The 23,472-nt window shown below is 44.2% G+C and overlaps 1 protein-coding gene across 7 annotated transcripts in view; it reads left to right on the top strand.

Annotated features, from left to right (window-relative positions):
- The first annotated feature begins 6,587 nt into the window (after positions 1-6,587).
- Positions 6,588-23,472, top strand: part of HYCC1 (hyccin PI4KA lipid kinase complex subunit 1) — a 109,446-nt gene continuing 92,561 nt past the window's right edge. For 3 of the 7 annotated variants that reach the window (XM_020993421.2, XM_020993415.2, XM_020993422.2), the window contains exon 1: positions 6,629-6,722. The gene's annotated coding sequence lies outside the window, so the exon portion shown is untranslated. Of the gene's footprint in view, positions 6,607-6,628; positions 6,723-6,877; positions 7,577-23,472 lie in introns of those variants that run through there. The other 4 variants (XM_020993418.2, XM_078150793.1, XM_078150784.1 and 1 more) reach the window with 4 other exon arrangements.

The raw sequence follows: 23,472 nt of genomic DNA, 5'->3' as shown, positions 1-23,472 counted from the left end.
GCAAATTAAAACAACTCTAAGGTACTACCTTACACCTATCAGATTGGCTAACATGGAAGAAAAGGAAAATGATAAATGCTGGAGAATATGTGGGAAAATTGGAACCCTAGTGCATTGTTGGTGGAGTTGTGAACTGATCCAACCACTCTGGAAAGCAATTTGGAACTATGCCCAAAGTGTTTTAAAACTGTGCATACCCTTTGACCTAGCAACACCACTACTAGGTCTGTATTTCAAAGAGATCAAAGAAAAAGGACAAGGACTTCTATGTATAAAAATATTTATAACCTCTCTTTTCTGTGGTGGCAAAGAATTAAAAACTGAGGGGGATGCCCATCAACTGGGAAATAGCTGAAGAAGGTGTGGTATATGAAGGTGATGGGATATTATTGTGCTTTAACAAATGATGAGCAGGATGGTTTCAGAAAAATCTGCAAAATCTTATAAGAATTGATGTAAAGTGAGGTGAGCGGAACCAGGAGAACATTGTACACAGTAAGAACACTATTGTAACAATGATAATTGTGAAAGACTTAGCTACTCTGATCAGGACAATGATCCACGACAATTCCAAAGGACCCATGATGAAAAATGCTATCCACTTCCAGAGAGAGAACTGATGGAGTCTGAGTGCAGACTGAAGTACAATTTTTTTTAACTTTATTTTTCATGCTTTTTTTTTTCTTGTGATGGGGCTAATATGCAAATATGTTTTGCATGATTTCACATGTATAATTGATATCACACTGCTTGTCTTCTCAATTGGTGGGGGAGAGACTAGAGGGAGAGAATTTGGAACACAAAATTTTGAAAAAGCAATGTTCAAAATAGATAAATAAATTAAAAAAAATAATACATGCTTGTTTCCTGCCTTCCTTTCATTATATGAACAAGTCGCTTCCTTTCTCTGAGCATCTGTTTCCTCAACTGTAAAATGAGGAGGTTCACCTTCACCATCTCTAAAGTCCTTGGGAGATGTAAATGTTGTGCCATGTGCCGGAGATCTCTATCAGGTTCAGGGCCTCCTCACCTCTCACCTGAACTATGCCTACAGCCTTCTAATTGGTCTCCCTGCCTCCATTCACTCACGCTATAGTTCACTGTCCACGCAACTCCTAAAGCTTGGGTCTGACCAAGTCACTCCCCTCCATAACTAGGTCCAGTGGGCACCTAGAGCCTCCAAGATTAAACATAACCTCCTCTTTGGGGCATTTACAGCTCTTCACAACCTGCCTCATTCCCATATTTCCATCCTTTTTCCATTCTGCTCTTCTGCATTCACTCTAACATCCACCCTTACCCTTTTTCTTGCTCTTCTCACAGAAGACATTCCCTGGTTTTGCCCATGCTGTTCTCATGCCTGGGAAGCTCTCCCACCCCGCCTCTGGCTCTGAAAGTGCCTGGCTTCCTTTAGGATGAAGAATAACAATAACAACAGCAGTAATAGCTAGCCTTCGTGTAGCTCTTTCTAGTTAGCAAAACACTTCCCTTTTATTATATCATTTGATCCTCATAACAGATCTGTGAGGTCGGTGCTATTACCACCATTTTGCATTTAAGGAAACTGAATCCCAGAGAGGTGGGGTGATTTGCCCAGGATCCCAGCATCCAAAGCAGGTTTAAACTCGAGTCTTGCTGACTCCACGTCTAGCCCTCCATCCAGTTTGAGGCCTTGCTGCTTCAGACCCATGTCCTCCTGAGTCCTTGTCCCTGGCCTTCCCTTCTTCGTTCTCCTCTTGAAACGGCTCTCTTTCCTCTATACTTGTTACCGTCAAGCGCCAGATCCTTCTCAGCTTCCCTTGCGCAGATGGGGAGAGCTCTGTGTTCTTGTGTCCCAACAGGCCTGGTGCAGGAGGACAGCTTTGGCTCCTAGCTCTGATGCTAGGGCCCCAGAGGCCCCATTTCACCTATGCCTTTGCACCTGGCCTTCTGATCTTTCCGCTGCCTTCTGTGATGAAATATCTCCCGTGCCCTAGCACGTGTCTCCTGAGATTTCTGCCCTGGGAATGGGACTCTGAGACCCGACACTGGGAAGTGGAGTCCCTTCCATCTGACAGGCCTTGTTTTATATCTTCCCTTCAGTAAAAATCATCGTAGGCCATGCAAATCCCACCAGGTGCACAACCTGTAAGCATGCAGGATAAAATATTCATTAATTTACATTGAGCATCATGACAGGTAATTTTCCTATATACATAGGCCACATATTTGTTGAATAAAAGAATGCAAGACCAAATACACACCTGTTGAAAAGTAGGTAGTGTACTGATTTTAGAGTCAGAGAAGACGGCTTTCAGTCCCGTTCCTGGAGCTTACTACTCGCCTGATCTATGATCATAGAACACAGATTTAGAGCCAGAAGTGACTTTAGAGGACATTGAGTCCCTCATTAAACAGATGAGGAAACTGGGGCCCAGAGCTAGGAAGTCCAGGGTTAGTCGGTGAGTAAATGTCTGATACAGGAGATGAATCCGGTCATCTTGACTCCAAGCCCAGTGCCATATCCACTGAGCCACATTGCCTCAAATCACTTAAAGTATCCTCATCTCTGAAATAGGGGTGGATGGGGATGGGGTTTGCACTAGATGACCTTTGAGGTAACTTGCAGCTCTGTATCCTTTATACCGAGAACACATCTGTCTATCTGTCACACATAAACCAATCTGCATGTGTATATGCTACGTGTACATTAGAACCCAAGCTGGTCCTGCTTCCAGCGCCACTAGATGAGTGTGTCAATGATGTTGAAAAGACATCTGAGCCCTTCCCAGCTCCTCTATATGACTAGCCTACCAGCCTGCAAATATTTGTCCCTTCTTTCAGTCATGGTAATCCTAATTGGGTCTGGGGGTATTCTCATGGGAGAAATCCATTTGGTTCAAGATTAGGGGTTATCTATAATGCCAAGCCCAGGCTTAGACCTTTGTGACTCTGTTCATCACACAAAGAAAATATCTGAGGAAAAAACCAATGAATCATTTGAAAAGTATTACTTAAGCCCTTAGTAGATGCTGGTACCATACAAAGTAAGGGCTGAGGATGCAAATACAGAAGTGAAACTGTCCTGGCTCTAAAAAAAAAACCACTTTCTAATGGGGTAAACAACACACACGTATGTTGGTATTTAGAGACTGTATACAAAAGGACCAGTGCTTCAAACAAACATCTAGCCCCCAAATTTTGGTTACCCCATAAATTTTAGCTTGACCTGGCCTGGTTTTCTGCTTATCACAAGATGGCGGCTTCCTGGATCTTTTTAATGTTCCCTGATCTCCATCACTCACATTTATCCAATAACAACAGCATCAGGAATTACATTTGCAGAACATTTCAAAGTTTACAAAGTCCAAGGAGTGTCCCTTTTCATCCCCAGAATTCAATTCCTTCACTTGTAAAATGAGATTGTAGATGGTCTCTAAGTACTTTTCCTAATACAAATCTTTGATCCTATGATGTGAGATAAAAACAGGATCAAGTGTCTCCTTTTTCAGGTTGATTTAACAAATTCTGAATTGTGAAAGATCTGCTGACATCAGCTTTACAGAGCACTGAAGTACTCTACTCCTTGTATCCAAAGGGGCAAAATTAATGGTGTAGCCTCAAACAAGTCATTGTATCACGCAATGGTGTAGCCTTGAGCAAGTCAAGGGATCCCATGAACAAAGTCTGGAGAGAGGCAGTGAAGAGTAGTGGATCACCAGATGGCCTTGGAGACAGGAAGACCTGGCTTCTTCCACACTGTAGGTTCCTTCTTCAACTTAATACTCTCTTTTCTATAGATTTTTGTGACACTGTGCTTTCCTGGTTTTTCTCCTCCTCAATCTCCTTTGCTGGATCTTCTTCCAGGTTGAACATGCTAATCTTAGGTATTCCCCAAGGTTCTGTCCTGGATCCTCTTCTCACTATCTATTATCTTTCTTGGTGATCTCATGGGCTCCCATGGATTCAATGATCACGTATATGCATTTGATTCTCAGATCTATTTGTCCAGCCCTAAACACTTTCTTAACCTTCAGTCTTGCATCTCTATGCCTATGAGTAGGAGAAATTTGTCAAATTTCATTTTTTAAACTCTTCAAAATTCAGAAAGCCCTCATTCCCACCGATGCAGTGACATGTCCTAATTTACCAAGGTATCTTCTAGCTCTGAATACATGATTTTGTAACTCATTACATTGTTTATGGTCTTACTCTTTTTCAGGAAAATTATATCCTGACTTCCAGGCTTACCTCACCAGCAATTGCCTATTGGACATCTCACACTGAATGTCCCATAGACATGTCCAAAACTGAAGTTGGTATCTTCCCAACCCTCTTTTCTTTTGAACTTTCTGACAGAAACAGACTTTTCCCACTGACCTTCTAAGTTGTCTTTGGCATTCGTGGATTGAGGAGTCTGGAAACCTCTACAGCTGCCCACGATTCAGTCCTCTGAGGCCTGCTCCAGGTTTGCTGCGGCCTGCGCGCCCATGCTGCGCTGCGCTGAGCTCCCAGCCCGGCGAGATACACCTTTCTGATCAATCACGCAGGTTGTCTTGGGCTGGAAATTTGTTTCACTCTGTCTTTTTGTGGGTTCTGCTGCTTCAGAATTTGTTTAGAGCCATTTTTATGAGTATTTGGAGGGATTTGGGGGAGAGCTCAAGCAAGTCACTGCTTTCACTCTGCCATCTTGGCTCCGCTCTCTTTCGAACTTTCCTTTCGATGTTCAGGGTACCACCACCCTCCCCATCATCCATGTTGCCAACCTAGGGGCCATCCTTGACTTCTCACTCTCCACATATCCAATCTGTTGCCCAATTCTGTCAATTTTGCCTTTGAAACGTCTCTCCTCTATTCGTCCTCTCTTGTGACATTGCCACCACTCTAGGACAAGCCCTCATCACTTCATGTTGGGACCACTGCAATAGTCTGCTGATGGGTCTTGGCCTCCTCTCTCTCCATTACTGTCTATTCCCCACTCAGCTGCCAAAATGATTTGCTTAAAGTGAAGGTCTGACCATATCAACCCTTCACTCAATAAACTTCAGTGGCTCCCTGTGGTCCTCAGGATACCTTGTAAAAAGCTCTGTTTGGCATCTCAAACCCTCCTCAATCTGCCCCCTTCGGACTTTTCCATTCTTTTCACACTTGACTGGCCTCCAGGCACTGTACAATCCACTCCACTGGCTTGCTTGCATCTCCTCCTTCACATCACTGTCTCCCAATTTAGAGCTTTTTCACCATCTGTCACCCATTTCTGGAAAGCTTTCCTTCCTGACCTTTGTCTCTTGGCTTTTTTCAAGACTCAGCTACAATCTCACCTTCTGCAAGAAGTCTTTCCAGGACCCCTCAGTGTTGGTCCCTTCCCTCTGAGAGTCCCTCCAATTTACTCTGTGCATGCTTTTAGGTGTAGGTGGTGACTTGCACTCGACTGTGAGCTACTTGAGGGCATGCTTGTTTGCCCCTCCCCCTCCCCTTTGTTTCCCAAGTGCTTAGCCTAGTGCGGGCACTGCTAAGTTCTTCACAATCTATTGTTGATTTGACTTCTGACTTTTACTGGCGGTGGGACCTTAGACAAGCCTTGCTCAACCTCTTTGTCAAGAGCCCCAGAGGCAGCTTTCTGAGCCTTAAGGCTGCAAAGCTAGTGCTCACTTGCATCTTCTGGGGAGCTCCTTATGACATCGCAGGTTTGATGCCAAGAAAAGAAATCCTCAGAAGTGTGCACTTGCCCAATATCTGAAGATGGGGTCTAGGGACCATGGAGGCTGGGAACAACTGCTCTTAGGAGTCTATACTATGAACTCCTTTCTCTAAGATTTTTCTGCTGGTTAAACCAAGAGACTGAATCAGTAATAACTGACATTTACATGCACTTCAAGGCTTGCTAATTGGGCTTATGTGATGTTCTATATCCTCCACACCAACTCCTTTCATAGATGAGGAAAGCGAGGCTCAGAGAAGTTAAACGGCTTCATCCCAGAGCTGGCCTCGGGGGGATTTCAGCCTGGTCTCCCTCCTGACCCCCAGGTCCTGCGCCTTTTGCCCCGCACCCAGTCGTGGGAACTGGTCCACCTGTCAATTTCCAGACTTTACTTCCTTTGGGAATTTTATATTGGTCAGATTGGGAGCCTGAATTAAAGCCTTGAGAAGGGCAGTGCTGGGGATTAAGTCTCTTGATCGAGGGATTAGAAGACTCATTTGTTTCCCTGGGGATTAAGGTGAATTTGAGCTCGCAAAGGCCGCCCTCCTCCACGCTGGGGGCCCAGCTCAGGATTTAGAGAACTTCACTTTCCATTCCATCCCATCAGATCTAGCTGTCAATCATTTCCTCGCTCTCCAGCATGGCCCCGCCCCCAGCAGAAGACCACGCTCTACCCCAGCGCCTCCCGCCTCTCCTCCAGGCCCCGCCCCCAAACCGAACGATGGGACGCCCCTATAGGCCTAGAAGTTGTTCTGGTCCCGCCCCCTGGAAGGCGATAGGTCGGGTCTCCATGAAGCGGCAGTGGTTGGCTGCCCGGCGACGGGTTCCTGGTCGTGCCTGTCAGAGCGGCTCGCGGCCGTGGCGGCTCCTCGGCCGGCTTGTCTGTCAGTCAGCGAGGCGGAGACGATGGCTTGCGGGGAACCCTGGTAGCGGGCGGGCGGGCGGGGGGAGCCGCCGGAGGAGGAGAAGGGGTAAGGGTCGAGGAGGAGGGCGGGCCGGAGCCGCTGCGACGGAGATCCCCCGGGCTCGGGGCGCTGCTCTGGTGAGGGGGGCGCGCGGGGGCCGAGGCCCCTGGGCCCAGCCGTGACTAACGGCTGCCGGGGCAGGTGGGGCCGGGGGCGGGGCCAGGGGGCGGGGCCGGGACCGGGACCGGGGCGTGGCGCGTGCCTGGGTCGGGGGCGGGGCCGAGCCGGGAGCCGGGGAGGTGCGAGCGCCCGAGCGCCCTCCATCCGCCCGGGGGCCCCGTCCTCCTCGAGCCCCCGCCCCCCTGATTCCCCTTTCCTTGACCCTGCCTTCCTCAGTCTTTCTCTTGACCCCCTATCTCCCCTGACCCCCTTGGACCACACTTGTGCTCCCGTGACCCCTGCCTAAACTCTTGTCTTGCTTGACCCCTACCTCCTCTGACCTTTTTTGACCCCACTTATCTTCCCTACCCTTGCCTAAACCTCCTGCTTTGTTTGACCCCTACCCTTGCCCTTCCTTGACCCTACCCCTGACTTCTGCCTAAACTCCTGCCTTGCTTGACCCCTTCCCCTTGACCTCCCTTGACTTCCTTTGACCCCACTCTGACCCCTGCCTAAACTCCTGCCTTGCTTGACCCCTTCCCCTTGACCTCCCTTAAGCTTCTTGACCTCCCACCCAGTTGATGGTCTCCCTGATGCTTCCTCATCAGCTTCCACCCTGAGATCCCTGCTACCCCTTGGTGAACCTGCTTCCTTGACACTTCTTTGAATGGACTGCCCAGTGTCACAGCCAGAGAGAGACTCCTTCCCTCTCCCCTCCCCTTAATCTTTTACTGTTGTCTCTTAAGGATTATACACCCACCAGGTGGAAGCTCCCCGAAGGCACCATATGTTATGTGTTTGCTTGGTTTCTCAGGCTGAAGACACATACTAGGTGCTTAATGACGTTCTGGGTCTTGGGTTTGAATCACAGCTCTGACACCTTACCCCTACGTGTAATTTTGGGAAAGTCACTTAATGTCTCAATTTCCCTGTCTTTGAAATGGGGAATGAGGTGGGTTCAGTGACCCCTAAGGTGCTTTCCAGCCCTGCCTCTGTGATTCACTGAGTATGAAACCAGCCCTCTTTCCGTGTCTTGAGGGGCTTGTTCGAAGGTAGCCTCTTAGAATGTGATAACTCTAAAGGCTCGTGGACTTGGGGCTGGAAGACTCATGTTGGCCAGGGACTTTATGAGGCCCTCAGAGATGAAACTTGCCTAAGGTTAAGCTGTAACTGAGATGGCATTTGAACTCTGAATTTCTGATTCCGAAGTGTATTTGAGGCCCCCCTCATTTTACAGAGGAGAGAGGAAGACATTTGCCTGTGGTCACACCCTTAGTGGCAGATTCCAGACTTTTACAAGGGCAGTAGCTTCTTTGCTTTGCACCTGGCTTCCATGGTTGCTTCCAGTGACCCCTTCTAATTGTTCCTCCCCCAGCATCTGACATGACTACAGAGTCATAGATGAAGATCTGGAAAGGCCCTTAGAGGTCATGTCATGGAGGCCAGTCCCCTGGTTTTATGGAAGAGACAAGTTAAGCGACTTGGCAGCAAATTAGGCAGTAAAGGGCACAAATGAGTCTTTGCTTCCCCTGATCTGCAGACTTTATTCCCCAGCACTGCCATTTTCATTGGGAATTCCGACCCTCAGACTCGAAATTCAATACTCTTTTCATGGGAGTTGGAGGTTTTTAACTTGAAAATTTTAATAGATTATCAGTATTTTAGAATTGCATGTAAGTTCATTGCATATACTTATAGTCTTTTCCAGGGTGGAAATGAGAATAGTTACATTAAGCAGAATCCATTTTCCTTGACCAGTAGAGTATTTGTAACAATTGACAACACCTCCTCAGAGAGGACCAGTTGGTTGATCCAAGGAGACGTTTAGTGGGGAAAAGCGGCGTCACTGGGTCTGAGGTCCCATCTCTGACGCTTTAGGGCCACTTGTGTGCCAGTGACTTACCCTTCTACACGTGGAAAGTCAGGGAGTTAGGCTAGCTGGCCTCTGAGGTCTTGGCAAGCTCAAGATCAGCTGTTACAGAAACTTTGGGGCAAACTTAGTTAACTCAGGGCTCATTTCAGTGCTAAAAGTTCCAAGACTAAAGTTGCTTCATTAAACTGCCCGCCTTGCTTCTTTTTGCTTGCTGTTTGGTTGATGTAGTAATTGGTTATAAGTAAAGAGATTTTCACTTTTGGAATCCTGGTCTGACTAAAGACACAAAGATTGCTCTAACTTTGAGTGAGTATAGTTGTCCTGGTGTTCGTGGAGTTTATAATCAGTGACTCAATGTTTCTAGAGATTTCCCCCACCATAGAAAGAAAAGCTTGTTTTGAATTGTACCAAGAGTTTAACAACAACAACAACCTTCCTCCCTTCCTCAAAGAAACTGTTTACTAATTTTTAGAGTTTATAACAAATAGCCAAAAACATAGGAGTTCCTAAGTTTAAGGGAAAAGTAGCGAAGAAGAAAACTGACCCTGGTGTTTTGATAGGTTAGTAGACTTTTCCAAAGTCAGTTTGTTAAACTACTAACTAATATGCTCTTAAGAAAAAACTCATGGGGTGTGGGGTGAAAACACTAGTATATTTATGGAACAAATCCTATCACGCCTGAATCTTTTTTTTCAAATCTCACATTTGTCATTTTTATTAGAAGAGGGACTTTCCAAAACCTCCTCCTCATTAGTATTACCAGGAAATTTATATGGAGAGCCTATCAGTTACATTACTTATGAAACAGAGACATTCTTTGATTCATAATTTAGTAAGCACTTATGCCCAGGAGGTGCTGGGAGACTTGCCCTCAAAGAGCTTATACAGTGTCATGAGACTTATTAGTGATTTATGAAACTCATGCCATGCTGAATGATTTTCTTTTCTTTTTCAGTATGTGGTGTTTTGTTGGAAATAGCTATTTTTGGAAAAGTATAATTTTAGAGACCTGGGTTTTAGCATAGTTCATGACCACTAATTTTATTTAGATTTATATCTCTGGAGTTAGGTTTTATTTAGGTCCCTGAAACTTAGTGGAAAATGCTTTGTAAACTGTCGTGTAAATGTGAGCTATTATTAATTTAAAACAATTTAAACTTAGTTTAAACTATCTTTTAGTATACAAAATTAACATATATTTAATTGTTGTAATTATTTTAAAAGTTAGGAAATGGGTGTTACTTGGGTCCTCAAGTCAAGTCAACAAGCTCGTATTACACTTACTATGTGCCAGGCACTGTGTTAAGTGTTGGGACTACAAAGAAAGGCAGTACCTGTCTTCAGAGGGTTTATATTCTAACAGAGGAAACAACATACAGCCAACCTTGGTTAAAGACCAGCTAACATCTGTATTAAGAGCCTGAGTGACTGGGGAGATGGTGATACCTTCTATCCATATGATAAGGGAGTTCTGAAAGGGAGAGGATTTTGGTGGGAAAATGAAGATTTCTGTTTTGGACATTTTGAGTTTAAGATGTCTATGCACCTCCTTTGAGACATCCAGTAAGCAGTTGGTGATGTGAGATTGGAGGTCAGGAGAGAGGTAAGGGCTGAATCTGATTTCACTTACAAAGTAGAAGACCTTAATCAGTGCCTTTAAATGAATTACAAGATCATTGATTCAGAGTTGGAAGGAACATTAGTGAATTAGGGCCTCTCGCTGCAAGAATGGGAATGAGGACTCTCTGAGTATGAGGAGTTAAAAAGGGGCATCTAGATGGTGCAGTGGATGAGAGGACTGGCCCTGGAGTTCAAATCTGCCCTTGGACATACAACACTCACTAGCTCTGTGACTTTGGGCAAGTCACTTAACCTTAGTTGCCACACACACACACACACACACACACACACACACACACACACACACGAATAACAGGAGTTAAAAAAAATGAGGAGACTCAAATTAGTTTCTTCTACTCATTTCAATTCCTTTTCCAAATGACTGATTATGTGGTGGGCCAGCATCTTCACATGGAGGCCTATGCATTTGACTTGTGTCCAAAAGAGATTTATTAAAGGATAGTCCTTACAGCTGATGGGATATAGGAGTGCCATACTAGGGGTCTTCAATTCTCTGTCCAGATTGAGGTGACATTGTGACAGTTCCTCAGAATGGAGTGTTAGGGTGGCTGCTCCAAAGATACCTTCATAGCCTTTCCTTTTTGATAGGAAAAGTCCCGTCTCTGACATCTGTTGAGTTACTCCCTTCTTTTGGGAGTTCCACTGTGATAACTGATTGGGAGCAAGGTACTATCTGTCACTTCTATTTCCAGATATGCCCATTGGGATCTTTTGAGTTGAAGGAAGTAAGTGTGAGTATGGTCTGCTTTACACCAGGTTGTCAAACCAAGGAAATGTGGAGGCCCTGGTCTGTGATGGCAGGGGCTGTTTGGGTTGAGATACACACTTACCTATGAAGATTTGGGAAAGAGGGAGCTGGTTTTAGGGGTGCAGACTGAAGGAAGCAAGAAGCAATTAACCCAGTGTACTGGCAGGCTGCTGTTTCTGAGTGCTGAGGCCGTGGCCTGGCACCATTTGCAGAGAGAGGATCAAAGACTTTAGGAAAATGCTTCTGGATTTTTCTTTGCAACTCTCCATATGAATGCTAACCCCAGTCCTATAGGGGATGGGGCGGGGGTTGGACTTTTGATTTCACTGGGTTAGTGAAATCTCACATTAAGAAGCTCTTTTTACCAAATGCAGAAGTCGACATTACTTTCTCTGCAATTAGCGGTCTTACTAAGCCCGGAGGCCATGAGTTGTTCAGGGTCACATAGCCAGACCAGTAAGTGTCAGAGGCAGGCCTCAAACTCAGGTGGTCTTTGCTCCAGCTGTCTATTGAATACACTAATACTGCATCTTTTCCTTTAGGAAAATAACCTTTTGAGAATAAACTTTCAGCATCTTGTTGTTAAGTCATTTTTCAGTCATGTCTGACTGTCGTGACCCCATTTGGGGGTTTTCTTGGCAGAGATATTGGAGGGGTTTGCCATTTCCCTCTCCAGCTCATTTTACAATTGAGGAAATTGAGGCAAACAGGGTTAAGTGACTTGCCTAGGGTCACAAAGCTAATAAGTGTCTGAGGCCGGATTTGGAGTCAGGAAGATGAGCCTTTCTGACTCCAGGCCAGGTGCTCTATCCTCTGCGCCACCTAGCTGCCCCTGTACATGACTTTATACCTACAAGGTGTCTAGTGTCACAGAAGGGGCCGGGGATAAGCCTCCTGCAGAAAGTGAGTTTGGCCCTGAGTTTTGAAGGAAGCCGGGAGGCAGAGGTGAAGAGAGAGAGCCCTCTAGGCTTGGGAGACAGCCCATATTGAGGTGGGGAGTCAGGAGCTGGCCTCGTAGCTGGATCCTAGTGTTCACAGAAGACTGGGAAAGGTCATGAAGAGAAAGGGGTTAAATGGCAAACAGGATCTGAAGCTTTGATCCCGGAGGTACTAGGGAGCCAGTGGACTTTATTGACTAGGGTGGTGATCAGACCTGTATTTACATCATCCCAGAGTATTGTGACAAAGGAGCCTTTCCACAAACACGAATTGTAGCCTTTTAATGTTCTAGGCAGTAAAAAAGGCAGTGATTTACAGTGTAGCTTTCCTTCCTAGTCAGGATAATTGAATAACATATTCTATGACATGCCTTTGGGTTGAGCTGCAAAAGTTTTCTTCCTTTTGGAGTTAGAGTTTTGGTAAAGCCATCTTGATGGCGGTTCTTTTCTTCTCTGCCCAGTTTGACGAGATTGTGGGCTTCGTGAACAGAGAAGGGGCCCTGTTTGACTGATCTGTGTGTCTTCCCTGAGATCTCGCAGGCCCTTGTGCTGATAGCCACTTAATGCATAATGGAAGTTATGTTTTAATGACCAGCAATTTTTGCTACTTGTAGCAAATATTACCTAAAATGTTTATAGTAAGAAGACCCAGGAGAAACATTTTAAAGGTGATGTTTACACGGTATACTTACAGAATTCTCAATTTATTGGATGTTAAAGAGGTGCTATTGCAGGATCACAGAATTTATAAGCATTTCCATTCTTGAATATTGTTTGGCCTTTACAGGGAGGCAGCATGGTATCTGGAGTAGAAAGAGGGCTGTATTTAGTAGAGGGCCTGGGTTCAAATTCTAACTCTGCCACTGTGGGGTCTTAGGCAATTCATCTTCCTTCTCTGAGCCTCAGCTTCTTTAACTGTAAAATAATGTTGTTGGACTAGTTGATATCTAAGGTTACTTCCAGCTCCAGTTCTATGACCTTATGCTGAATATCTATCTATCTATATATTGTGTGTATATATATATATATATTATATATATATATATATAATATATATAATATATATATATATAATGTGTATATATAGATTATATATAATATATATATAGTATGTGTGTATATGTATATATATATATATATATATTTTTTTTCCCCTTTATTGAAGAGTAAGGAATTTGAGGGACACAGGAATTTTATGGCTAAAAGATTTCTCTTTTTTTGAGCCCAGTAGGTCGTCCCTATGCTTTACCTGGTGTGGGAACTCCTGGGTACATTGCAACCCATTTATACCTTAGTGTCTTAGAGAGTTACTTGGAAGTTTAGAGGGTTCAGTGACTTCAGTCAATCAACAGTGATTAAGAGCCCACTACTTACCATCACTGTGCAAGGCTCTGGGTATTACTGCTGTCCGCAGAGAGCTTATATTGTATCACGTGAACATCTAAGTGTATGACAGATAGATAGCAGGTAATTTGGTTGGGGTGGAAAGGGGGAGCCTCAGGGGAGAGGAAGGCACTAGTGATGGAGAGAATCTGGAAGGCTTCATCTGAACTTTGAAGGAAACTAGGGAGTCCCAGGGGTGGTAGTAGGGAGGAAGGGCCTTCCCTATATGGGAGGTGACCAGTGCAAAGGCAGAGAGACTGAGTTGGGATGTTGAGAGTGAGGAAGGAGCAAGAAGATCAGTTGTCCTGGATTGTAGAGTAGGGAAAAGGGAGTAATGTATAATTCACTCAGTAAACATTTATTAAGCACCCATTTGTGCCTGCCAGGCACCATGCTAAAAGCATTAGGTACACATACAAAGAAGACAGTTCCTTTCCTTAAGGAGTTTACAATCTGATAAGGGAAGAAAACAAACAAAAGAAAGTTGAAAAGGGGGTAGAGAAGGGTGTGGGGAAAGTTGGGGGGGGTGGAGGAGAATATGCTGGGACTATAACAAAGAAGTCAAAGGAATACAGCTGCTGGGAAATAAAGAGATGGCTGGCCTGGGTCTCTTCCTTCAATGGAGGCTGGAGCCAAGGAGTTTGTATTTGAGTCCAGAGATAGTAGTGAGCCCCTGGGGTTTATTGACCAGCCTTAGTGACATGGTCAGACTTGTGCTTTGGGGAGTCACTTTAGCAGCTGTTTGGAGGATGAGTCTGAGTGTGGTGAGACTTGAGGCAGCCAGACCAGTAAGGAAGCTATTGCGGTAGAGCAGGCTGAGAGATGATGACAGCTGAACTAGGCAGTATCTATGCGAGTGGAGAGAAGGGGATGGCTGTGAGAGATGTTGAGAAGAAAAGAATTGCAGGATTTGGAGACTGACCAGATGTGTGGGGTGAGGGAGAATGCCGAGTAGAGAATGATGAATGACTGGAAATTGTGGTGGATGTGTGGGGTTTGAGATGCCCAGGAGGACATGCAGTCTGAGCTAGCAGGCGCTTGGTGTGGGACTACAACTCAGGAGACAGACTAGGGCTGGCTAGTGAGATCTGGAATCATCCGAAGGCAGGTGGATGATCCCTGTATCAGTGAGAGCCTCTGAGATCACCAAGTTAGATTGTAAAGCAAGAAGAGAAGAGGCCTCAGGACAGAGCCTTGGGAGATACCCAGGCTTAGTTGGGGGGGAGGGCAACCTGGATGAAGATCCTGCAAAAGAGACTGGGGAGGAGCTGTCAGACAGGTGGGCATGCTGTTTGAAGAGCACGAGGCCAGTGTAGCCAGAATGTTCAGTGCAGGGATGGGAGAAAAGCGTAAGAAGATTGGAAGGGCTGGGAAGGGGCCAGATTGGGTCAGCTAGGGGAGTCTCTGTTTGGTCTGTCCTAGAGGCAATAGGGAGCTGTTGGACTTGTTGAGTGAAGAAGGGGGGCTTCCAGAGGGTTGACGTGATTAAGAAAACCACTTTGGCAGCCGGGGCGGGGGGGAGAGACTTGAATTATGGACACAAATTAGGGGGTTATTGAAATAGTCCAGGTGAAAGATGAACTGGGGAGGGGGTCATTGGGTGAGTAAAGAGAAGGAATGGCAGGGATGCAGAGGTGGGGCAGAGATAGAATCAACATGCTTTGGCAGCTGATTGGATAAATGGTGTGAAGGGAGGCTGAGGAGTGAGGAATGGTTAAAATCCTGGGGGCCTGGTCAGAGAGCTCATGTGTCAGAAGTGGGAAAGCTGTCAAGTCTAGCAATGATCCCCCAGGATAGGATGCTTCTCAGTCTTTTTATTGCAAATGTTAAGAGATTTATTTGTTGAAATTTGTGTTTTATTAGAAAAATGTATTAATACATCAAAAATGTATTAATGCCTGCCATTCAATGCTTGGCACTGGTGAAAATAAAAAGACAAATGAGCTTAATTTCTTTTGCTCAAAGACCTTCTTGGACATTGTCTTGTTGAGCTCATATTAAGTTTTTTGTTAGCTCCTAGAACTTGCAGAATTTTGAGAGCTAGAAAGGGACCTTTGGACTCATTGAGGCCAAATTACTTGGGGATTTGCTTCCTGCCTGTATGAATGGATTAGGATCCATTTTGTAATTGCTACAAGGTTTAATGGAAGTACGGTATGTATGTATGTGTGTATATGCACATATGTGTGTGTTCACATTTTGAACTCTAAAGTATTACTGCAGAGCTCAGCTTTTACAAGTTTTAAATTAACTTTCTTATAAGTGTGATCTTTAGTCCTGGGCACCTGACCAGAATAGATCTACATTTGGAATACTGAAATTGGATGAGCAGTCTGGACTTCTGTTATGTTTTTGTTGTACTGGTCTAATTTTTCCAGTTATATGAATGGCACCATTTGGAAAGGCCCAATGCTTCATGAGTATTTAAGAGAGTAAGCCTAAATTCTAAGGCTCTAAGATTCTAAATGCTGAGGTGCTAAGTCAACAATCCATATATTTTATTCAGTGTCTATATACCATGGGCTTTAGAGCAAATCTACTACTACCACCAACTAGGGGCCATGATATATTTACATTACACCTTTGAGGTAGACACTGTTATTATCTCCATTTTGTAGATGAGGAAACTGAGATTGACAGCAGTTAAGTATGTTGCCCAGGGTAATATACTAATGAGTGTCTGGGGAGGATTTGAACTCTGGCCTTCCTGACTCCAAACTCAATGTTTTTGCTTTTGTGTGTGTGTGTGTGTGTGTGTGTGTGTGTGTGTGTGTGTGTGTGTGTGTTTATTAAACAATTTATTTGTTAATTTTTAGTTTTCAACATTCACTTCCATAAGATTTTGAGTTTTAAATTTTCTCCTCCTCCCTCACCTCCCCCCTCCCCAAGACAGTGTGTAGTCTGATATAGGCTCTACTTCTGTGTGCATATGAAGCATATTTTCACATTCGCCATGTAAAGAAGAATGAGAACCAATGGGAGGAACCGCTAGAAAGAAGAATCAAAACCAAACAACAAAAGAAAAGGAGAGCAAGTAGTCTGCTTCCATCCGCATTCAGACTCCTAAGTTCTTCTCTGGATGTGGACAGCGTTTTCCATCATGAGTCTTTTAGATCGTTGCATTGCTGAGAAGAGCTAAGTCAATCAAAGTCAGTCATCACACAATGTGGCTGTTACTGTGTACAATGTTCTCCTGGTTCTGCTCACTTCACTCAGCATCAGTCTATGCAAGTCTTCCCAGGTTTTTCTGAAGTCTGCCTGATCATCACAATAATATTCCATTACATTCATATACCACAACTTGTTCAGCCATTCCCCAATTGATGGGCATCCTCTCAATTTCCAATTCTTGGCCACCACAGAAAGAGCTGCTATAAATATTTTTGTACATGTGGGTCTTTTTCCCGTTTTTATGATCTCTTTGGGATACAGTCCTAGAAGTGGTGTTGCTGGGTCAAAGGATGTACACAGTCTTATAGCCTTTTGGGCATAGTTCCAATTGCTCTCCAAAATTGTTGGAGCAGTTAACAATTTCACCAACAATGCATTAGTGTTCCAATTTTCCCACATCTTTTCCAACATTTATCATAATTCTGTTTTGTCATGTTAGCCAATCTGATAGGTGTGATGTGGTACCTCAGAGTCGTTTTGACTTGCATTTCTCAAATCAGTAGTGATTTAGAGCGCTTTTTCATATGACTATAGATAATCTTTAATTTCTTCCTCTGAAAACTGCCTGTTCATATCCTTTGACCATTTATCAGTTGGGGAAGGACTTGTATTCTTACAAATTTGACTCAGTTCTCTGTATGTTTTAGAAATAAGGCCTTTGTCAGAGATGCTGGTTGTAAAAAATGTTTCCCACTTTCTGCTTCCCTTCTAATCTTGGTTGCATTGGCTTTGTCTGTGCAAAAGCTTTTCAGTTTAATGTAATGAAAGTCATCCACTTTGCATTTCATAATGTTCTTTATCTGTAGTTTGGCTATAAATTCTTCCCTTCTCCATAAATGTGACAGGTAAACTATTCCTTGCTCTCTTCATTTGCTTATAGTATCTGTCTTTCTATCTAAATCATGTACCAATTTTGATTTTATCTTGGCATAGGGTGTAAGATGTTGGCCTATGCCTAGTTTCTGCCATGCTCTTTTCCAATTTTCCCAGCAGTTTTTGTCAAAGAGTGAGTTCCTATCCCGGAAGCTGGGGTCTTTGGGTTTATCAAACAGTAGATTACTATAGTCATTGACTACTGTGTCTTGCATACCTAACCCGTCCCACTGATCCACCACTCTATTTCTTAGCCAGTACCAAGTAGTTTTGATGATTGCTGCTTTATAATACAATTTAAGATTTGCAAACCCAGTGTTCTAACCACTTCACTTTAGAGAATTTTGTAGCATTGTAGAGTCAGAGAAAAGACATGAAAGCATGAAAGTTACAGAAGAATATGTGAAGGAGGAGGAGGGGCAGGGGAAGAAGCATTTCAGGTCTCAGCAGTGTCTGTACATTGACCTTTCACTTCCTGTTGCACTGTTTGAGTCTCCAGTCTCTATCTGCCTGCCAGATTGGATGTATGTCATCATTGCTAGCTCAACATATTTCATAATTTATTATCTTTCTTAAGACCACTGGATTCCTCATAATCTAGCTTTCTGGAGAAGGCATTAGTTTATCTGGTTCTGAACTTGATCTAGAAATTCAGCTGACTGGAAAACTGGACTTAAGACTTTCTGTCTCACCTAGCTTCTGAGCAGCCCAGAGGGCTTTATCTTATTAGGGTCAGTTTTTAAATACAGTTGGCAGTTGGACTTCACCACATAGTGCTGTCAGGTCTCTCTTTGATGGAAAAGGAATTCATTCTCCCAGACTGTGTAATTCTTCTTGATAGGTATTGTGTCAACCCGTGGGTACGTGTGAGGGGAAGGTTGCACTGGGGATCTGATTTTGAGAGTAGATCTCGAGGGCTACTAATTTAGACATATTGATAAAGATGGACCCTCGTGGGTTGTAGGCTTTAACTGAAGGAGGATAACAGGTAGTTTCTACCGCCACAAAAATGGTCTGGAAGGACTAGCACCTCTTTTGTGTAGGATGGGCAGGTTTCCCTTTAAGAGGGGAGGGTGTTCGCAGAGTTGTTTTGATTTGCATTTCTCAAATCAATAGTGATTTAGAGCACTTTTTCATATGACTATAGATAATCTTCGACTTCCTTGCTGTTTGAGCCCTAAAAGGCCAAATTAATGGGGAATTGGGGTCAGAAGTTTTAGCAGAATTCTCATTTACCTGTGGGAAAACCTTTCTGACCTAAATGCCTTTTGATTGTCATACTGACTAGCTGGGCAGTTGCTGCAGTGAATGCAGAGGTGGAAGGTAGAAGCCCTTTTATCTAAATTACTATCTTGTATAATCTTAGTAATTGTTTCCTTATTATCCTTTGTTATTAGTAATGTCATTTTTAAATACCTTTTGTGGTCCACCTGAACTAGGCCTGGCTCAGAATATTTGGCATGGTTGGCAGGGATTGTTGGCAATGATTTTCTGGTTAATTTCATTGTTGAAATGGGTGAAGGATTGTGTGGGTATCCAGTGTGATTGTAGTATTGTTAAAAAATAAAGTATTTCTTAGTTCTTATTCTTTAGAAAAGCTGGATTTCAAGCATAAGGAAAATGAAGAAAAGTTGTCTTTGAATATTACATAGTGAGAGATAGAGGTGGGTGAATGAGCTTTTGATCTTTGAGGACCAGTACCTGGAAAGCTGAGGAGTGGTTGTAAAAAGGCAAATGGAGGAGGGCCTAACGCTACGGATAGCCAATGATCTCCCACTCAAAGGTTTCAGCTGGAGAGAATCAGATTAAACCCTACAGGGATTAGGAAGAAGAAAGTAAAAGCTTCAGTAAAGATGCGGAATGGGAATCTGAGCTGGTGGGAAATTGTCTGGAGCCTCTCCTGGCAGTGACTTGTTCCATAGGGAAGTCAGGGGATGGGTGGGCTGGGGAAAGCCAATGAGGGTGTAGTCTAATAGAATGGTGCCAGACTCAAAACCAGGGCCACCAAACCATGTGTAAGGATCCCTGTGGGCCACATGTGGACTTGGTTTTAAAATGTAATTATTATCTGTTTTCCTGTATTTTTATTTACTTTGTTAAATATTTCTCAGTTACATTTTTTGTTTTGTGAAATATTTCCCAATGATATTTTAATCTGGTTTGTGCTGTACTTCTGAAGATGCGATTAATTTAGCTGGTTCTAAACTGGATAATGAAAGTAGTGCACTGCAGCTGCATGTTGATATCTCTGGTCTAATGGAGGCGACCCAGAATTTTTGTCAGTTGCAGAGAAATAGTCTTGGAGAGTTTACTGAGGTTTTGCTCTTGCTTCAAGGACAGTTGCATTGGGTAGAGGCCTCAAATAGGGGTCGCCTTTGTCTCTTTTTAGGTGGCTAGGATGGGAAGTTCAGCATACTTAACTTCACAGAGATGAATTCTGTTTGCAGCCAGTTCACCATTGGGGGATGGCAAGGCAGGATTGGTTTGTTTGTTTTTTAAAACAAATGGATTTGGTGGACTGGATTTATGCCTTTCCTCATTGCTCGTGATTACGCTGTTTCAGGTGAAATTAGAGTCTGACTTTTGGACAGAGTCCCACCTGAATGGTGTTAGGCTTTAGCTATGGGTCTTTCCCACCACATCACTGTACAGGCTGGTTAAGTTTGAGTAGGTCTTTGGGGCAGCCCCAGCAGCTGTTCCAGCAATCGAGGCTGTTCACACAAATGGGCACTCTCAGGAGGATGGGAGAAGGTACAGTGTCCATTGTCAGGGTAAGTGGGTAGAAGATGATGATACTCCTTCCTATAAGGAGTTTGGGTATGGCTTTTGAAACATGAGGTGAGCAAGATGATTGATTGATGGTCAGCCTTTGGCGGTGTGAGTAAAATTATATCAGGACATTTTTGACCAAAGCAGTGGTCTGGCCCGCTCAGAATCTAGATATCTCCTCAAAGCTTTGGACTCTTGGACTTTCTCTCATCCCATCTGATTTTTCAGAACCAACCAAGACTTTGCATCCACATTGGAGGTACTATTGACATGAGTCCTCCTAGAACAAGAGCTAAGGTTCTAATTGGAGGAACACCCAAGTCACTATGGCTTGGAAAAGAGGGGGGGGGCATCAAATATATAAGGGGGAGGGTAGATATTGTCATTGGATAAAAGAGTACATGGGGTTGGGGTGGGAATAAGGACTAGAAAGGTAGGAAGGGGCCAGGTTATGAAAGGCTTTAAATGCTAGAGGATTTAAAAAATTAATTTATTTTGATTTATCAACAATCACTTCCATAAGCTTTTGAGTTTTAAATTTTTCTCCCTCTCTCTCCCCCCTTGCCTCCCCGAGACAGCACACAATCTGATATAGGCTCTACATATATATTCCTATTAAATATATTTTCACATTAGTGATGTTATAAGGAAGAATTAGAACCAATAGGAGGAACCATCAGAAAGAGGAAACGAAACAAAACAGAAGGAAAAAAAGAGCAAATAGTGTGCTTCAATCTGCATTCAAACTCTCTAGTTCTTTCTTGGGGGTGTGGATAATGCTGGAGGATTTAATATTTGGTCCTGAATGTGATAGGGAGTCATTGGAGTTTATTGGATAGGGGAGTGACATGGGGATCTGGGCTTTAGGGAATCACTTTGACAGCTGAGTAGAGGATGGACTGGTGTGGGCAGCAGTCCAAGTATGAGATGATGAGGGCCTGCTCCAAGGTGGTGGCAGTGTCAGGCTGTACATGAAAGATGTGGTAAAGGTTGAATCAACAGGACTTGGCAACTGGCTGCATTTGTGGGGTGAGAGAGGAGGTGTCGAGGGTCATGCCTAGCTTGTGAGCCTGGCAGAATTCAGAGCCTGGAGAGCACAGACCTGGGCGATCATGAGCTGTTTGTCCACTTTGGGATCAGGACAAAGAAGGGATTTTGCTGATGACACTTCATGTGGTCCGTTGTTTATCGGGCATGTTAGTGTCCATCAGACATTACACTAACCTGACGAGATTAACATTCTCAGAAAAACAGGAGAGATGACGTGCTGGCTCTGTTCCCATTCTGGACATGGGAGGCCTGAGGTTCTGTTATGATGGCAGCCTTGTCTAAGGACAGTGCTCAGCTACATTCCTCATGCCCAGTAGAACGTCTGCTTTTGAAAGGTCAGTGGGGTGGGGCCTGCTTGGTTCTTGACCTGTTTTTGAGTGGTCCTCTTCTTCCATCTCAGGGTCGCTACGTGGCACGGTGGATAGACTATTGGGCTTGGAGTCAGGAAGATTTGGGATGATCCCTCCTCAGACTTTAGCTGTGTGATCCCGGGCAAGTCACTTAATGTCTCTTCTGTGTCTCCTCATCTGTGAAGTGGGGATCATCACAGCACCCGCCTCATGGGGTTATGTTGAAGATCAAATGAGATGACATATGGAAAGTGTTTCGTAAACCTTAAAGTGCCACATAAATGCTTGTTTGTGAGAGTTTTGTCCTGACTTTGGTTAATGTCTGTTCAGGGTATAGGATTGCTCTGCCAGGTAAGTCTAACTATTGCAGCAGCTCCTGTCAGAGATGTTACAGAAGATTTGCCTTTTCTTTATGAGCAGCACTGCACCATGGTTTCTGATCAGGGCGTGCATTCTGAGGTGAAGAAGGGTCATGGTTGAGTTCATCACCATCACAGTGACTGAATTTTCAATCTCCTACAGCATCCTCAGGCAGCTAGTATTGCTGAACACTACTAGAATGGATTTTTAACACAACTTCATCATCACGCCCCAGATCATTAGAGTGAATGTCCTGCCCTCACGAGTTTCTCCTTTGCTGTCCCTCGTGCCACCTTGCGAGTCAGTTAGCGCATTAGTCAGTACTACATTTTTTGTATCACATGATTGATGAACCCATTCTTGAGGAAAGGGGAGGGTCAACTACAGTTAGTTCCCCTTGTTAGTGAGGGTCAGTGAGGACAGTAGGTTGGCCATAGGATGAGGGAATTGAATAAGCCTGGACACGCAGAGAAATGATCTTTGGGTAGAAGACATTGTTGGATCAGCCCAGGCAAGTGATAGAGGCCTTGACTCAGGCAGGTGCCCCAGAGGGTATTATCCAGGCCTTCCAGGAATTGATTAATCAGGGTTGACTCATTGTAGGTCAGGTCTTGGCTAATAACCTTAATCAAGTAGTTTGTCTAATAGCATACTCCAGAATTTCCTGCTTTGTCTGTTGGAAGCCTTCTTTTGGAGGGTGTTATGGAGGGCCTTTCAGAATGCTTCAGGTATTGATTGCCTCCAGGACAAGGCTTGTCCTCCATATATACTTGGCTTACTCTGAAAGCCATTTCAAAAGAAACTTCACCTTTGGCAGTGTGATCTCCAGTGCACAGGCCCATACACAACCAGAGCTCTTTGAGGCTGATGGGTAGGTGGGCCAGGATCAATATGCTCAGCCTAGTGATTATTAAAGGGCTGGTTTCCATTATCAGTTAGACAGCTGTGTTCTTTGGCTTCATGGTTCAGATGCCCCTTCAGAGTGGCATTCTGGGCAGAGTGGAAGGAGGCCCCCCCCCCCCCCGTTGTCAGTTCTCTTTTGTGGTAGTGGAAGTTAGTCCTTTTTTTGGCAGCAGCTTTCCTCATGGCACCTAGAACACTGCTGAACTCCTCTCTCTTCCCCTTGTCCTGGCTAAGTTCATTTTTTAAACAAACTTCAGAGCCTGCTTTGCCTTGGCATCTCATAGGGAGCAAACCTACCCAACTTCTAGACCACTAATATCATAAACTTGGTATGCTTAAGTTCAGTGTTAAGTGCCCACTTGCTGAGGCCTACGGTTATGGGTAACTTGGGCAGTAGCAGAAGGGTCTCTAAGCTAAATTGTGATGAATTGTCAAGTCATATCAGGGATTAGAGACCAGCAACTGTGATGTAGGAAGCTTGGGGTAGTGAGGCCAGTCTTTGTGGGGTCCTCTAAAAAAGGCATCTGCAGAAAGTGATAGTTTTGTTTTCTCTTTGACCATGCTCATTCCTGCAATGTCTTTTTCTTGTCTTATTGCAATAACTAGCATTACTCACACTATGTCAAATCACAGGAATGATAATGGACATCTTTGCTTTATTTCAGTGTT

The sequence above is a fragment of the Phascolarctos cinereus genome, unplaced genomic scaffold (assembly GCF_003287225.1).
Source record: "Phascolarctos cinereus isolate Bilbo 61053 unplaced genomic scaffold, phaCin_HiC Scaffold_1;HRSCAF=81, whole genome shotgun sequence".
Classification (NCBI taxonomy): domain Eukaryota; kingdom Metazoa; phylum Chordata; class Mammalia; order Diprotodontia; family Phascolarctidae; genus Phascolarctos; species Phascolarctos cinereus.
The sequence above is the reverse complement of the archived record's forward strand: the minus strand, read 5'-3'. Positions and strand labels throughout refer to the sequence as shown.